This window comes from Ptychodera flava, unplaced genomic scaffold (assembly GCF_041260155.1).
Source record: "Ptychodera flava strain L36383 unplaced genomic scaffold, AS_Pfla_20210202 Scaffold_43__1_contigs__length_1316584_pilon, whole genome shotgun sequence".
Classification (NCBI taxonomy): domain Eukaryota; kingdom Metazoa; phylum Hemichordata; class Enteropneusta; family Ptychoderidae; genus Ptychodera; species Ptychodera flava.
Window position 1 is genome coordinate 669,296 of NW_027248365.1, and position 15,469 is coordinate 684,764.

Genomic DNA, 15,469 nt, shown 5'->3' on the forward strand with positions numbered 1-15,469 from the left:
CAAATTACTGTCAAAACTAATCTAAATTCTACCAATTATTTACCTAGACGTAATACAAAGGGCAAAACTGTGTATTACACTTGTTTTATTTGCTACAGGTACATGTTAGAAACTTGAAGTAAACTTTTACAGAAAAAATATTGGGATGCTGTAGCTGTAACAGTCATATTTTGAATGGTGCCGCAAAATCAAAGTATTACCGACTCGCATTCGTTTTTGTTAAACCTATCGTCTTGTAAATCATCTGCTGAGAGTATTTTTAACTTACATGGCAAATGCAGTACCATTAGAAAGTTTATTTATTCTGCTTTAAAATAATATGTTGGAATATGCAATATCTTCTGCAGTTTTCATGAAATAAGACCAAATTTTACCCCACACCCCAAAGTATTATGTCGCAAATTACCGTTAAACTAATCTCAAATTCTACCAATTATTTTCCTAGACACATTACAAAGGGCAATGCTTTGTATAAAATCTTTTTTATTTGCTACAGGGATATGTTAAAATATGAGTTAGACTTTTAACAGACAAAATATTGGGATTGAATGACTGTAACTGGCATGTTTTGAAGGGTACCGTTAAGTCACAGTATTACCTACACACATTTTTTTTGTTAAATATGTCGTCTTGTAAGACTTCTGCTGAGCTAACTTTTAACTATAGCCTAGCTTACGGGCTGTCATTGAAAAAAAAAATATTTTACTATTAAATGGCATATTGAAATATGCAATATCTTCTATAGTTTCCATAAAATAGGAACAAACCTTACCCCATAGCCCAAAGTTTTTGTCGCAAATTACTGTCAAAACTAATCTTAATTTCTACCAATTATTTACCTAGACATAATACAAAGGGCAATGCTTGTATCAAATTTGTTTTATTTGATATAGAGACATGTTAGAAACTTGAAATAAACTTTTAACAGAAGAAATAGTGGGATGCTGTAGCTGTAACAGTCACATTTGAATGGTACTGCAAAATCACAGTATTGCCGACTCCCTTACGTTTTTGTTAAACCTGTCTTCTTGTAAGTCATCTGCTGAGCTTACTTTTAAACACAACGTGGCAAGTTGGATATCATTAGAAAGGTAATTTACACTTCTTTAAAATACTATCTTGCAATATTCAATATCTTTTATTGTTTTCATGAAGTAGGACAACAACTTACCCCATACCTCAAAGTTTTATGTTTTATAATTACCGTCAACAAGTATCTCAAATTCTGCCATCTACTTACCGGGACATAATACAAAGGACAATGATTTGTATTAAGTTTATTTGCTTCAGATTTATGTTAGAAACTTGAAATGCGTTTTTCACAGAAAAAAAATATGGGATGCTGCAGCTGTAAGATTGGAACTAATTTAGGATAATTGGATGATGAAGTAATGTCGATTTCATCTACAAATGTAATCTCATCGGCTTTTCTTTTCAAGTTATACATTTGTTTTTATGAGTAATTTGTAATATTGCAACATTGAGCTGGCATTTTTGAGAAATTTAAAAAATATGAGGATCCAATTATCCCAAACTAGTTCCAATCGTGTTATATGTCATTTTAAAGCAAATAAATTGTCTTTTTAAAGCCAGCCCATAAGCTAGGCTAAAATAAAAAGTAAGCTCAGCAGATGACTTACAAGACGACACATTTAAAAACAAACATGTGCGAGTAGGTAATACTGTGATTTCACGATACCTTCAAAACATGACCAGTAACTGTCATTCAATCCAATATTTTGTCTGTTGAAAGTCTAACTCATATTTTTAACATGTCCCTATAGCAAATAAAATAGATTTTATAAAAAGCATTGCCTTTTGTAATGTGTCTAGGAAAATAATTGGTAGAATTTGAGATTAGTTTTGACGGTAATTTGCGACATAAAACTTTGAGTTAAGGGGTAAAATTTGGTCTTATTTCATGAAAATTGTAGAAGATATTGCATATTGCAACATACCATTTTAAAGAAGAGTAAATCAACTTTCTAATGATACCAAACTTGCCACGTTATGTTAAAAATAAGCTCACCAGATGACTTACAAGACGAAACATTTAACAAAAACATATGCGAGTCTGTAATACCGTGATTTTGCGGCACCTTTCAAAATAAGACTGTTACAGCGACAGCATCCCGAATTTTTTTCTGTGGAAAGTTTCCTTCAAGTTAGTAACATGTACCTGTAGCAAATAAAACAAATGTTGTACACAGCATTGCCCTATGTATTATGTCAAGGTAAATAATTGGTAGAATTTAGTACAGAAGTTCGCGACTTAAAAGTTGGGGGTATGGGGTAAATGTCGGTCCTATTTCATGAGAACTATAGAATAATTGCATATTGGAAATCACATTTATAACGATACCCCATAAGCTAGTCATGTTTAACAGTAAGCTCAGCAGATGACGTACAAGAAGACAGGTTTGACAAAAATGCATGTGGGTCGCAAAATCGTGATTTTGTGGTACCCTTCAAAATATGCCGTAACAGCTATTAAGTCCTAAATTTTGTCTGTTAAAATCCCATTTCTTATTCTAGGGATCCCAAGGTTTGTTAGCCTGTGGGTTGGGGGAGGGGGGTGCACGTAGACACTCCCTCTAGCCAATGGCCTAATAGATAGATAGTGATGCTTGCCGTATAAGTAAGACAAGGAGGCATAGACAATTTTCTAAATACATCTTATCAAAATTATTTTATAGAAAAATATTTAAAAAGTAAATTATAAAAATAGTCAGTCATCAGCAGTCTATCTACTTTAAGGAGAAAATGGCAATAGGACTATGTCTTCTTTTTAAAGCTGTCGGGTCAGTCACAATCAGGGTGCTCTAGACAGATTTCGACATGTTACGCTCTAATATAAAAAAATGTTGTGCAAAATTAATGCAAAATTGTTCTTAATATAAAACAACCAGTAGAACCTAACAGGCCCATCGAAAAAGTGGAGTTTTTTAATGATTTTGAGCTGAGTAGTGAAAAAATTGGCCCAAAAATGGGTCAAAATGGGCGTTACGCTGTTTCACCTGAAAAAGCACATTTTTTAAAATCACTTTTGAAACTGTTAGATTAAGTTTTTGATTATTCAGAATATTTAAAGTATCACATAGCATTTCTTCTTTCTTTTGCAAGTTATTTCATCTTAATACATGGATTTGAATGGAAATGGCGTGATAACAAGTGAAATTGGTGTGTCGTTACGCTTTTTATATTTTGACAACAGCATTGATTTATTTCTCTATTATCACTTTGAAAACATTACCCTAGAATGTTTCCTAAAACATATATTTGATTGGAAGACCAACTATGTTCAGTTGGTACTAAATGTCGCTAGGGTCAATGTATTGATTATGAATGACAAATCATGAAAGTTGCCCACATTTTTTGTCCCAAAATTTTGTAGTGTCCGTGACACCCTCATAACTTTCAGCCATATTCAGATAGTAGAGATCTGATGTCATTAGCCAAAGTGGCCCTGTTTGCCTTCCTTATGTGTTATAAAAATATAATCCATTTACCACTTGTATTGTTTCAGTATATCAAAAAGGGGCCAAATGTAGTGTCCGTGACAGCTGTAGTGTCCGTGACACCAAATCCATACATTACTTGTTACAGTGATTTAAGCTGGTAATTCTATTGTTTACCAGCCGAAGTTGCATTTTTATAATAAGGTAACTTAGTTTTTGAGTAAGACATCAAATGAAATATATTAAACCAGTGAAAGATGTTTTTTCTACCTTTTAAGATTGTAATGTTAAAATACTGTCCTAGGAAATAACGGTATAGGGCTTTAAAAAAGGAACATAAATAGTGTTATCAGTTACTTCCAATACAACTTTAAGATAGAAATGTTATTTATAGTGAAATTAAGGCATCCCTTATGAAAACTTAAACTAATTTACTTCCCCTTAAACCACTTTCCATTTGCAACTGGCTTCATGTCACGGACACTACACCTAACAAGTGGTTAATCATTTTTTACTGCATTTACATTTAAATTCACCTGACATCTGAAGTAAACTTCATAGACCATAATAAATCCTTTTAAAAACAAAAGAAAATGTGTTTTTGAATTATATAAGGGGGAAAGTGGTTGCAAATCTGACTATTTATGATGACGCTGCAGTAGTGTTGGCTCCAGTACAGAGTTCTGTCAACAGTGATGCATATAAGGGGAGGGTTTATGTCTCTTCAAATTATTTTTCTGTTTTAACCCTTTGTTTGCATTATAAGGCTGTATTATTAGTTTTTGATGAAATTTCAGTCGTGTGTTGTTTGTTAAGGGAAAGCTTTGGCGATATATAAGGGGAGTAAGTGGTTGCACATTTGACTTTTTATCATGGTGCTGCAGTAGAGTTGGCTCAGTTACGGATCTATGTCAACAGTGATGTATATAAGGGGAGGGTTTATATCCCTTAAAACTATTTTTCTGTTTTAAGCCTTGGTTTGCATTGTAAGGCTTTATTCTTAGTGTTTGATGAAATTTCAATCGTGTTTGGTTGTTAAGGGAAAGCTACGTTATCGGTTCGTTACTACGTTATCGGTTAGTTACTAACTTATTGGTAAAATTTTACTACGTTATCGGGTTTGATACGTTATCGGTTAGTTACTACATTATTGGTTGTATCAGGCCCAGGAACTTGTCAGTGAGTAATGCAACTCATTGTAAGGCATTGTTAAATCCGGAGATTTTTTGGAAAAAATGTGTCTAAACTCGGCCCATAAGTGCTCCATTATATTTTGAGATTTGTTATGATCTTTACACAAATCACAGTTAACATTTTAGCTGTCAAATTACGATGTTTACGATATTATTCATACTCACAGGCATGTCATAAACCATTAACGTGTATTTGTGGTCAGTCACGTGGTTCAACTCAACCAATTAAAATACGGCGGACATGTAATGGTAATATAATAGTGATTTAAGGTAGTACGCTACCATTCTACATAGGAGAGCGCCCTCTTTGTCCAGAAGATGTACATGTTCCTTTTAGACTACCTAACCTGGTGAGCGTGAATAACAGGACAAAATGGCAAAAAATCATGCTAGTGACCTTATAATATTTCTTTCAGAAGTTTTTAGGAATCAAAACAACCGAAATCATATTTTTGCACTGAAAACTCGACAGTTATTTTTATTTTGAAAGATCAGTAGAGAATAATTAACAATTGTAGCTCTGACATAATATCAGTAAGCTAGAGGGTCAAATCTCAGGTCTAACAAAACTCACCTTTTTTCGTCACTTTTTGCTGTTTAGTAAGAAAATTTGCGCGGTGACCCCAACTTTTTTTGCTTCTAAATCAAAGAACACTGTCTGTTTGATAGATATTGCTGTACTTTTTAACATTTTGAAAATTATTTTGTGCATTTATGTGAAGTTATATTTTTAAAAAAGACTAATTTTACAGGTAAATGACAAATTTAGGGTCTAATATTTAATTTTTAAGACAAGACATCACAAATTTTAGTTGATTGTCCTAATTCAGCTGTCCTGGCGATGCAAAAATGTGGTATGCACACTGGGATCTGTTAATCGTTTGCGATAAAATAAAGATTCTGCTGGTAAGTGCAAATTTCACAAAATTGGGAGATTTAATGGTTTTCTGTCAATTTTGGCATGTGTTTTTTCAAAAAATTTGCATGGGTACCCCATATTTTTTTCATATTTTTGCAATGTATACATAAAGATTATTTCAGAAAAATCTACTTCAAGAATGTCGCAACATTTTTTGGAATGGTAGCGTACCTCCTTAAGCGATTTGCCTATCACAAAGGCACGATAATACGAATACATACCCCGCGAGGATGCCTAAGATACAACTCTTTGCAGTTTTCAAGGCACTTAATTACGTCTCGGTCATAAGTTCGCTCTAAGAACTCTATGTTACGAATCGAGTCACTGATGCTTCGGAGTGTGATACCACTGCTTCCGTCACACTTCCTTTCGTAAGTGATGTTTCGGTACATGATTCAAAATGGTTGCTGAAAGGAATGACGTGTATTTGTAGATTAAAGGTAACTCAATGACCCAGTAACTTTTACTTTGCTTATCAGCTTTTCTGAATAATTTCGAAAAATATGAGGTACGATCTGGAGTTACCGTTTTGTATTCAGCTGATGTTACACAAATGTGCTGTTCTTTCGCGGTTCGTATCATGTAACACACACACACACACACACACACCACACACACACACACACACACACACACACACACACACACACACACACACACACACATACTCACACACACAGACACACACACACTCTCTCTCATATTAATTTGATAACCTGGTTTCTCCTAGATAAACGAGATGAGGAATAAATCTCAACCAAGTTTCAGAGGCAGTGAAGAAACCAGACAAGCTATGTGACGATTAATATGAATTGGCGTTATCGGGCTATGACTGGGAAAGGGGCATGCGCAGTCAAAGAAGAGTGAAAGTACCTCAGGGAAGTGGTTCTTATTTATATTTTCATTCATCCTGGTTGTTTAAATGTATTTACTTTCAAAGTCCAAACACCTCTGCAAACACTCCAAATAACACCATATTTTCTAAAGTTGTAGCTATTTATTCCCAGTATTAAAAGTGTAATATAAGTTGTAGGTTGAAAATGGCATGACACTTTTTTCTGTTGGTAAACTTGAAAAATGTATTTTTGTGAACAATAGTGCTTGCTTTTTATCACCTGCTCAGACGTGAAAATTGTATTTTTGTGAACAATAGTGCTTGCTTGTTATCACCTGCTCAGACAGATTAAAGCCATGTTCCTATTCTGTTAACGTTTTATATACTTTGCGGCCAATTCTGTTACCTTTTGCCATTACTCAATCGTTCGATATGAATATGACATAAGCCATACGTTACTTAACACAGCGCTATTTATTATTTGCTTATAAAATACTCATACTGCAAGAAATAAGTATGGTGCCTGATCATTTCTCCCTCTATTGTTAGAGAGGAAGAAACCAGAATCAAGGTGTAACTCGTTTTCAAGTGAGCATTGCGAAAAATGGAGTGCTATACTATTGTCGTTTTTCAGAGTGATAACTGTTTTTGCTTTCGAAGTGGCATTAATGTAGTGTGGAACAAAGTTAAATGTTTCACCACGTAGAATCAACACAGCCTCCAACGTTAAGTTTTTTGAAGCACTGGAGGGAAAGAAAATGATAGTCAATACTGCTGATGAAATATCGCAATTTGATAGCAGTGTATCTTAATTTTTTTAACTTACACTATTGGATTAGGGTAGAGTACGCCTCGTTGACCGGTATTCGGACACTCACTTTTTTACAATTTTTTTCTGGCCTACCACTTGTAGGCTCATTTTCAAACTCTTGGAGTAAGGCGATTTTGAAATCTATTTATTTAATCAAACACTACACTGCACGGTGACCTCTGATTTTTATTGATTTTACTGGATTTTAGTTTTCTAGAACACCTGCAGCATGAACTTCTTCTGATACAACATATGTATAAATATGTATAAATATACTAAAAGGGATTTTTAAAGTTAAACAATCTGCACTTATTTCCTGAATATACATTCATTAAAATATACATTCTGATAATAATAAAAGGTTTCCGCGTATGCAGTTTGAGCACATAGTTTCACACTTTTTAGTTTCGAAGGTCACACAGCTCAGTGGCATAAACACCGCAACAAGTACAACAATAGCGTATTAACTAAATTGGGTATTCTTTGTTTAAAAAAAAATGGCTTTTTTCAGCTTTGTTGAAACTGTCAACCATTAAGCTGACCCAGCGATCATATTTAACCGCAACAACAGCGCTGACTAGAGCCAAGCAAAGTGTGAATAGTTGGTTGACATCAACACGTATCGAATTTTCGTCGATAGTTTTAAAGGATCCTTTGTCCCCATCTCATGCTGGATTACACCCATTAGCTTCGGAACTTTAATAACTTTGATAGGGATACAAAACACCGACTAAATGTATAAAACTCAGCTTACTTCATGGGTATAATGTTATGACAAAATTATTATAAAGGTCTAACTTTCCCGCATGTTCCGTATAAATTGGCGAAGATAGTTTTGTATCGAAAGTCACATACTTCAGGCGTTGAAACATATCAATCGTTGAAACAATGCAAGTTACACCACTGACTCATCTTCAAGGGTTTTATAAGATCGCACCGGTCTATCGATCAAGGACTAAGTATCACGTGAAGAATGCTGACTCGGTAACTTTCTTGTGCAAGCCCTTCTTATAAAACAAAGAAAATAATAGCAAGTATATAGCTTATAGCAAGTATTCAATTGTTGCTAAGTGATCTTTGTAGTGTAGCTTTGTAGTATGAGTCATGTATAAGAAAACGAAAGTAAACTTGCCACGGAGAGCATTTTGAATTTCATGAGTTCAATATCACATATTCTAGATAAATTGTTTAGTTTACTTTCAGAAATCGAAAATCGCACACAAAATCACGTGTTTCTATACTACACTGGTTCAACTTACCTCGCTTACGAAGTAAGACGACGGATAAACGGTCTCATTACGTACTACTTTGCGCATGCGTTAAGTTCACACAAGTAAAAACGGCAATAGCTATAGGCGGTGGAAAGTAGTCGATCGGAATGAGCGTTAACGTTGTATGTCTGCAGTGAAAATGAATATCGTTTCTCAGATAACTTAGGTTTATTTATTCAATACTTTATCTCAAGCATGCAAGATCAATTATTTCATCTTTAAAAAGGTTAGATCTTATTTGGCGTAACGCCATGTCCTTTCTGAGTGTACTTGTTTCAAAATATCTCATTATCCAATTGTGTACCATTTGCTATAAGAATGGTTAATATGTCACAATAAAGCTGAAAAACCATACTTTGCAAATAGCATGTAATTGTAATATTCAAAAGTATGCTTGCTTGCATTTTGAACTTGATATTTTTCGTAGTCGCTTTTATTGACATGCTCTTCCTACCGAAATACAAATAGTAAAATTTGTTCAGATCTTTTTATGACACTCCGATGCATTGAATAAAAAAGCATGGGACATCAGTGCGGTGATAGAGGAATTTTACATTTTATTTACGCTTCTGTTGAATACATCATAGGATATGGATAGGATAAAGAATATAATGGCCGGGTTGTCGAAAGCGTAACATGAGGTTAAGTCAAGTATACAACAATTGACCTATCACTTAGAACATTTCGGTATACAAAAGAACATACTTTTAGCCAGAATACACGGAAGCCATCGAGGATAAGTGTTCACCAACTTCGAATAAATCTCGACCGAATCCAAATCATTTGTAATTCACCACTTTTAGTAAAATACTACGAACACATTAGCGACGAAGATGACTATATTACACGACAAGATAACCACACAGTGGCGTGCAAAAACTTACGGGTATACACGTGTGCACAACTTGCACATTAGGCCTTATCCGCCAGAAATGTGTCCGGGCAGCCCTGACGAAATCGTACATTCAAAGAAGAGCATCTAACCAAACGCATATTAGGACGTCATGTATTGATGGTAAGAGGCTAATTTTACTCACGGTTTGCTGTAAAGTCGTCAGTAAGTCTGGTTTGAAATAGTCGAACGATTCGCTACATCTTCAGGAATAAGGCTGAATCAAACAAACGCCTTAAGATTTTAGAGTGTCAAAATTCCTGTATTAATTAAGAAATTACACAGCTTCACGACTTCGCTTCAAACTCTAAAAAATTTAGAGGAGTGAATTTCCTCGTCTTCAAGAGAAAAACGCTCTCATGGAAATCAATTTCATGCCCGTTATACTTTTTGAAATAAGCACTCAAAGCCCGTCATGAATATCAACTATTATATGCATGGCTACAGTCAGATATGCTAAAACAGGTTTAAAAGAGAAATAAGATGTGCAAGTGCTTCCGGCGAAATTTTTCATATTCATTTTTAAGAAATGCATTGTCAGGAATCTGAGATTAAGATCATATCATGGCACGAACAATTGGTGAATGGACGAAAACATAATTTTGTTCCGCCTTTGTTATGAAGTTAACACAATATTTTCAAAGTTCGAAAGCTTTACAGCTCACACAAACATTGCAACCATGGCAAACAATGCACTCAAAACGAAACGACGGTGAAGCAAAGTTGTACAAAAATTTTAGAGTATGAAAGACGGTCAGTTACTCACTAAAGCGAAGCCAGTTACTTCTTGGTATAAAACTTTCGCTTGCCTTGTCTTTTCAGCCATAGCCTAGTTAAATAATAGAGTACACGTTGCCTTTAACAGCCAGTCGCTGAAGTACACACCGTGAATGGTTTTCTGTTTATGACTTCGTCATATATACCATATGTGAAAACGAAAGTAAATATTTCGAAGAAAATAGTAAATCTCACGAGTCAAGTGTCTAATATTTTATACAGCAAGCTCTACCCATATGCAAAAGCCACTATCACAATCTGAATTGTCACGTAAAAAAAAAATTATCGTTAGCGTACCTTAAGAATGAATGTACGAAACGACTCTTTCTCGATCCTTTGTTTCTCGCATGCGTAAAACAAAGCTCGCTTTAGTTTCCTTAAGAATGAAATCACTTAGAGCTAGTTTTATCCTACTCGCCTACGCGTATTATGAATACGAACATTTATTTATTTATGTATTTATTTATTTATTTATTTATTTATCTATTTATCTATTATTGATTTATTGATTTATTGATTTATTGATTTATCGGGAAAGCCTACGGATCTAGTCCCATTTACAGATTCCAAAAATACAAACTCAAAGCACAAAACTACAATTACAGACAAATACAGTCACAGAACAAGTCATATAGAAAAAGGGGAGGTCTATACAATAGGTGAACCTAAGAAAACAAAAGAAATAAAATAAAGTGGGTAAATCAACAAAAATGGAACGTTTGATGTCAGTTTTAAACTGAGAATGATTACTTAAAAGATCAATATTTAGATGGGAATGTAATAATTCGTTAAAACTACTCATTCACCTGTTGATAGGTGAGTATTGAGAAACATTGATACGGCAAAGAGGTGGTCTAAAAGTTGGTGCGTAGATGTTTGCTTGGAACATTAAAACAAAGCTTTAAAAGGACATCGGACAATTACAAATACCAGTTGCACATTTATGTAAAAACATCATGTCCAGACAAAAACGACGTTGTTGTAACGTTGAAACTATAAAAACAGAGAAATGGGCTTCATACTGATCTGTATGGTATAAAATATGGGTCTTAAAACAGATATTTTACAAATTTTCTTTGGACACTCTCTAAAATTGACTTGTGGCACTGTTGCCAGGGATTCCACACAACAGAACAATATTCAAGACCACTTCTTACAAGAGACAGATATAGAGTTCTCAAAGTCCAAACTTGTTTAAAATTCTTGAAATTGCGTTTTAAGAAACCCAACATTCTAAAAGCTTAGTATTATTGACAATAGAAGATATGTGACTAAATATGCTTAGGTTTGATTCCAAAATAACTCCCAAATCTTTGATCTGGTTCACTCTTTAAGGAAAGACTCTGCAATACAATAATTAAAATCAATAACAGATTTCTTGTTGGTAAAAGAAATTGCCAAATATTTTTGGGCATTCAAATCAAGTTTTCACACACTACACCAAACCTCTAATCTGTTAATATCATCCATCAAGTTTTAAACAATCTGGCAAATTTTGTATGGGTATGAAAATTTAGCATCATCTACATATAACAGTCATTTAGAATTAGCACAACTACTTGGTAAATCATTCGTATAAATAGTAAACAATAGATGACCAGTAATGACCCCTTGGGTACACTAGAAGATACTGCACCCCATTCAGAATATGATTGTCAACCACTACTCTCTTTTTGAAGTCTATGATTGACTGAAGCAAAGTCTTTAGTAAGGTCAGTATAAATACTGTCAGCTTGTATTTTCTTATCAAAGCAGTCAGCCAAATAATCTACATAATACACAAGATTAGTTTTGGTTGATCTGTGCGTAATATAACCATATTGTGAATTAGAAATATGCTGTTTAACATAATTGAACATATCATTGAAAATAGCCTTCTCAAAAATCTTACTAACCAGCATTGATAAAAGATGATCAAAAGAGCTTTTATACAGTTGGATCAGTTACTCAAACTATTGATTTAACTCATAATATCTTCCCATTCTCTAGAGGTTTTCTATGAATTCTACACTCTGAAGGGATATTGGTTTTAATTGAATTAGGAAACTATTGCTTTGTGAAACATTTGTGTATACACTTGCCTAGCTACACACATCAGTTCATTCTAACAAACTTATTTTTGTGTTTGAAAGTAAAATCATAAAAATAATGCTAAAAGATACAGCTAGTAGGGCGTTTAGTCAGTCACAGGTGACCGTACTGCCACACACTTGTGCACATTGTGTACATTAATATCTCTGAAGTGTGTCTCTGTTTGTGTATCATTTTTTTCTTCATTCATCATGATTGCAGGTAGAACAAATACATGTGTACTCTGCCTGTGTAGCCCATGTCTCCCATGGTTACATGTTAATGCATTTATGTGTTATGTGCATCTATGAGAGATACTTGTACATGTATACACTGCTTGTGTAGCATGTCTCCCATTGTCACACATGTATTAATGCATTAATGTTTGCATGCAGAACAGACACATCTTTACACTACCTGTGTAGCCCATGTATACTCTGCCTGTGTATCCTATGTCTCCCATGGTCGCACATGTATTAATGCTGTCATGTATCCCTCAATCATAGACACTTAAGACACTTGTATACATTGCTAATGAGTCTCATGAGTCCCATGAGTCCCCTGGTCATACATGTATTATGCAGCCATGTATGCAGCTATCACAAATACCTGTCTACACAGCCTGTATAGCCGATGCCTCTTACATGGTCAAATGTTGTGATGCAGTCATGTATGCATCGATCACAGATACTTGTATATATTGCCTGTGTATCCAATGTCTCCCATGGTCGCACATGCATTAATAATACGATTGGAACTAATTTGGGATAATTGGATTGTGCAGTAATGTCGATTTAGTCTGCGAATGTAACCTCATCTGTTTTTCCTTTTAAAGTTACATACTTGTTTTTATGAGTATTTGTAATATTGCAACATTCAGCTATAGGGCAACTAACATTTTTGAGAAATTTGAAAAATATTAATATTCAATTATCCCAAATTAATTTCGATCGTGTTTAATGCAAACATGTATTCATCTATCATATATGTTTGTATACACTGCTCGTGTAGCCCGTGTGTCCCATGGTTACATATGTATTATAAGGCAGTCATGTATGCATCTATCACAGATACTTGTATACACTGACTGGTGTAGCCCGTGTCTTCCAAAGTCACACATGTATTGATGCATTCATGTTAACATCCCCTACATCTGATTTGATCAGATTTAATCTTATGTGGCCAGAAAATCTTCACATTATCAATGCTGAATAATCTTCACTGTTAAACAAACGCTCTGAGTAGGTTTCACAATGTCGCCACCAAAACAAATATTATTTACCAAACTTTAACACCACCTACAAATCGAATGGTAGGTCCCAACAATATAAATGAGAGTGTAGAGCCAAAAGCCTCTCACTTCTGTCTGAGGATTGCAGAGTGCATGAAACTTAAGTAATGGATATTATTACTTTGTTCTTGAAGTAAAGCTCTGCTTTGGCATAGAGCACTATTCCCCACGAGGACATCTTTATACTCGATATTACAGGCTCCTAATTTATAGCTTGAGCACTCTTCTCTAGCTGGGATCTACATCAAGTAGGGAGAGAATTAGCTTCAACTAGTCTATGACGAGCATACCCAGGCCATATATTAAAGTCTACATGACACAGCTTGTTGCGATGGTAAAGAGCTGGTCGTATCAGGTGGATTCACATTAAACGAACAAGAAGGATGATAGCGACCATCAACAGACTTTTGATGCAAAAGATGGCTTCAGAACAAGAAAGCAACCACAACAGATCTAGGGATTGAGACCCTTTGAGGAGGCTGTGTTACATATGGTGGACATTTTAAATTTAGGAAAGTGAATGACGCTTTCCAAAGAAGGCTCAAATCCGACATCCGTGAAATCAAGCAATCGTGAAAGGTTTTTGTGCCTGCTGACAAGACACGAAACTTCTACAGGGTTAACGCTCATTGTTATCAGAAGCTGTTACGGGAGAATACCAGTAAGTCACACGAGTTAGCGGACGGCAGCGTCTACAACGAAATTAATAGTGAGGCGATGGTAATAGCAAACGATCTCATTATTGGAAAGAGAATTACATTTAAATACCCAAGAAAATTTCATGAACAACCCAGCATGCAGACTAATTAACCCGACCAAGAGCGAGATAGACAAAGAAAGTAAATAAATATTTGACACTATCAACAATGATAATAGATCACGTACTGTCTTCTGCTATTCCATATTCTAGGCGGGCTTTTACGGCGTTTTAGATATATTTCGAGAAGGAAAAGGCGCGAAAAATGTAACTATAATGAAAAAATAGAATACACGTTGCCTCGAACAGCTAGTGGCTATTGTACACACACAATGGTTGTCTGGTTATTGATGCGTCACAGATACCATATATGAAAACGAAAGTAAATATTTTAAGGAATTTTTGAATCTCACGACTCAAGCGTCCAATGTTTTATACAGCAAGCCCTACTCTTATGCAAAATATACTATCGCAATCTGACTTGTCACGCAAAAAAACTAAAGCTATCGTTAGCTTACCTTAGGGATGACAGTACGAGACGAATTTTTCCTATCCTTTCTTTCGCACATGCGCAAAGCAAAGCTTACCTTAAGGTTACCTTACGCATAAAAGAGCATCACGTATTTTTTCTTATCTTCGCGCATGCGCGTATATTTAATGCAAACGTTAACAAAAGATCTGTTACCTCAAAATATCTTCCTATACATTCCTAGTTTTCTCTCAATTCTACCCGCTGAAGTTATATAGGCTTTTACTGCATTAGGAAACCATCCCTTTGTGAAACAGCCGAAAACATTCACCCCTATGCATTACATTGGATACTCTGTGCAAGTTTATGTGAAGATTTTAGTGCAGATATGCAGAGTATCACGGTTTTTGCTTTTCCGCATGGAGCTGCGATTTAATGTTTGGGCAAACATTTAATCACAATATAATCTCTCTATCTTGTCCAAAAAGCATATACAGGCCAAGCGGGTAGTTACAAATAATTGTAAATACACAACCCTAAATTTGAAAATTCTCACAAACTTATTTAGCTTAAAGATACAGTTAGTGGGGCTTTAAGCACTTAAAGAAGTTACTCAATCTTTTAGTTTTATGATGAAAGTCGTCTTCCATAATTGACTCTTCACTTCACCTCCTAAGTCAGTCATGGCTTTCAATAGGTGACCCACTCCTGGTAATGATCTCAAGTTTGCGTCAGGAAATGTGTGCGGGCCTTCCCGATAAATAATCGCAAAATTCACGTACTATC